Below are 3,789 nucleotides of genomic sequence, written 5' to 3' on the forward strand. Positions count from 1 at the left end.
GTCTCTCCGCACTGAGGCTAAAACTATCTGCAAAGCCAACGAGCTCACCTTTCTTCTCAACAAACTGTCAAAACCATCGGATCAGTACCTGCGGGTTTTCTTCATGGCAAAAACACACAAACAGAACACCCCTTTCAGAGGCATTGTATCCGAGAGCGGCTGCTGGCAGATGCACCTGGCTCTCTTCCTTCAGAAACATTTGACAGCTGTCCCTCTAGAACAGCCTTTCCGGGTCGGATGTTCCCTCGAGGTTCTGCCATATCTCCGGGAGCTGCACTCAGCTGGGCCGGACGTCGCCATGTTTTCCCTCGATGTCACCGACATGTTTTACAGCCTCGACGTGGTGGTTCTGATGGATTGCATTGAACGGGCCGTCACGCAATCCGGAGTGGCCAAGTTCCAAAACTCAACTGGCATCACACTCGAGGCGTTCCTACAGCTCGTCGACGTATACCTAAGATCCACCCTTGTGGAACACCAAGGGAACATCTACAGGCAGAAGTCAGGCGTTTGCATCGGTTCCTGCTTGGCCCCTGTTCTAAGCGAATTCTACATGTCATCGGTGGACTTGGCTGTGGGGAGGGAGCTCGGCGTCGAGGCGCCGGGAACCAAGGTATTTCGGTTCGTTGACGACTACCTCGTACTCCACACAGCCGGCACCACTTCCGCCTCCATCGAGCAGGTTTTCTCAACCCACTCTCAAGGCCTTAAGTTCACCAGTGAAGACCCTTCGGACGGGGAATTGCAGTTCCTCGATCTGCGCCTGCACACCAATCCCAATGGACTCTGCTGGGGTTTCCAGCAGCGGACCAAGAAGCCCGTTCTACCGTTCGGAAGCAACCACTCAAAAACTGTGAAGTCCGGAATTGTAAGATCCCTCCTTTCCTCATCCCGTACCAAATCTTGCTCCCACTTTTCTCAAACCAGCTTAACCGCCCAAATCTGTCGCCTCCGAAAGGCGGGCTATCCACGCGACCTCCTTGTGACATCCCTAAAGTCTCTAATCTCCCAGCCTCACCCCGACCGCGCCAGACCGCCTCGACCAAAAAAGTTCGCGGTATTACCTTACCACCACAGCACATCACATCGCCTGAGGGCAGCGGCCCGCCGGTATGATGTCGATGTGGCCTTATCATGCCGGTTCCGATTAGGCTCCATGTGCCGCCTCGTGAACGACCCCCAGCGCCGTTCACGAGCAGGGTGTGCAAAGAAACACAAAACACCCTTCATTTCCTGCGCAACTGGACGCGTGTACTCCATTCCCCTGTCGTGCGGCGCCGAGTATATCGGTCAAACGGGCCGCTGCGTGAATGACAGGCTGGGCGAGCACGACAGGGAAATAAAAAAAGGGGACATTGAGTCCCAGCATCCCTTTCTCCGACATAGAGGCGCATGTTCTTCGTGTGAGCCCCGGTTTCACAACGCGCGGATCCTGGGCTCACATAGAGACCGCTACGGACGCGAGATAATTGAAGCATACGCCATGCAGCAGGCATCTCAAAACATTTCGTCTCCCTCGCTTGTCCTTTCCGAGAGGGAGGCGGCTTATTTGCGCCCCCAACTTGCGGCCTTGACGCGGGCCCGGGGGGCCCTTGCTCCCTGACAGTGCGGTGATGCGGCGCCGCTCTGTGTCTCGAGATGACCCCTCTTCTCCTTCCCCTCCTCCTAATCTTAACGGGCTAACAACTTCCCGACTTCCTCATGCCGACCCCCCTTCTTGTCCCACTGGGCTAACGATTCCTCGCTCCTCCGCTGCCCCGATTCTCTCTCCCTCTCCCTCCCTTGTTTCGCTTTCTCTTTCCTTCCCCCCTTTTACTCCTTTCCCTCTTCCCTCTCCCTCCCTTCTGTCACTTGTCCTTTCCTTCCCCCCCTTTTTTTCTCTAGGTTCACCGATCTCGATGCCAACTTCTAATAAAGAACGCTACATGTTGTTGAAAGTCGAAAGATGTCCGTCCTTGTCCGTCCTTTCTGTTTTTCTTTCTGTAACAAGTCTAAATTAATAATATACTAAAATCTTTTAATTCATATAGCGTCTAATAAAATCAGCGTCTATTTTGCATTTTTAACATCGAATTAGTAAAAGTTAATTAATATTTTTAGTTAATTATTGTACCGGGGACTTTATCAAGAAATATGAAATACTCCCTGTGAGAATTTCAAATAAATATTAAGTAAAAGTAATATTTAGTCAGCCCCTATGTGCTTATGCGACTAAGGTAGCAGTCACCAGCCAAGTCGAACTCAAAACTAAGGATGCAATATATAGCGATCGGGTGAACCTCGTTCATGGACAGCTTTGGTCAGGGCTTTCCGGACTTCAAGCTCCGAGTCAACTTCTCCAAGATGGAAACTAACCTCAAGGTGGACATGATTCCGCTGGTCTTGCCGCAGGACAGCGTACACTTCTGCGGCTTCGTCTTCGACACTGCCACCCTAGAGGTAACTGAAGAACCCGAAGACGCCGCCCGTCCGCTGACCAGACGCCACAGATGCTCCAAAGCTGGCCTGATGCCATACCTGAAACACTGGCAGACCTAGCTCTGGCCGCTGATTCTGGACTCTACCATCAACTCCAGGTATCGCGTGCTTGCCACGTTGTTCGCCAAGGTGCCTGTCTTCGCCGACCGATTCTTTTTCACCGTGAACGGGATGCGGTACGTCAACAGACCGTACGTCGCGAAAGTTCTCTGCGGGGCTCTGGACTGCCTTTTGCTGTGACTGTTCCGCTGTGCAACGGCTAACGGATTTGAGCTGCGTTTCACCGTGGACGAGTTGCGGCTAGTGTTTTGGGAGGTGGTCCTCCGGAAGGCGGGTGGATGAAACAGGGCAGTTACAGCGGCGGTGAGGACGACGCTCACTGATGTCCGGAAGAAGGTTCCAGCATCAAGTGCGGAGTTCTTGGTTGACTTTGTGGAACGTGAATTTAGTTTGCGTGAATGCCGCCGTGTTGAAAGTAACGCGAGAGAGGATTTGGCCGAAGCATATTAGCGTAATACTCTCAACGAGTATTACGCTAATGCTCGCACTTTGATAAATGGCAAACGGGGTTTCAGCGTTCTAGTTTTTCGGTTGCGGGATGTTTTAGAGCGCAGCTCTTAGGCGCCCGTTTCCGGCTTGAGCGGCGTCGCCGTCGGCGTCGGCGTCGGCGTCGGCGTCGCCGTCGGCGTAACCGCGCGGTACATTATGGGTAAATTTCCCCGCTAAATTTAGCGGAAAAATTTCCGCGCTAAATCTAGCGGAAAATTTTCCCGCTAAATCTAGCGAAAACATTGCCGCGCTAAGTCTAGCGGAAAAAATTCCCCAGTAAATCTGGCGGAAAAATTTCCCCGCTAAATCTAGCGGAAAATTTTCCCCGCTAAATCTAGCGGAAAAATTTCCCTGCTACATTCAGCGAAACAAATTTCCCCGCTAAATCGAGCGGAAAAATTTCTCTGGGTGTCGCGTGACCTCCCCCACCCCCCTGAGAACACGTGGCCCTGAGTACCCTTCCCTCCTCCTATTCAAAAGCTGCGCTGTAATTCGGCGTTACAGGGCTTTCATTTTTTGGTTAGAAAATTTGCGGGATGTTTTTGGTTAGAAGAATGAAAGCCGTTTACAACTCCCTGTAACGCCGAATTAGAGCGCAGCTCTTGAGGAGGAGGAGGGAAGGGTACTGGGGGTCACGTGTTCTCGGGGGGGAGGGGTCGCGTGACCTCAAGAGGGGGAGTCACGTGACCTCGGGGGTCACGTGACCTGGGGGAGCTGTCACATGACCTGGGGGAGCTTTCACGTGACCTTCGGGGGTCGCAT

General features: G+C 52.7%; 1 pseudogene; it reads left to right on the forward strand.

Annotated features, from left to right (window-relative positions):
- The first annotated feature begins 2,286 nt into the window (after positions 1-2,286).
- Positions 2,287-3,099, forward strand: LOC120848315 (annotated as a pseudogene).
- The last annotated feature ends 690 nt before the right edge of the window (positions 3,100-3,789 follow it).

This window comes from Ixodes scapularis, unplaced genomic scaffold (genome assembly GCF_016920785.2).
Source record: "Ixodes scapularis isolate PalLabHiFi unplaced genomic scaffold, ASM1692078v2 ptg002668l_1__unscaffolded, whole genome shotgun sequence".
Taxonomy (NCBI): Eukaryota; Metazoa; Arthropoda; class Arachnida; order Ixodida; family Ixodidae; genus Ixodes; species Ixodes scapularis.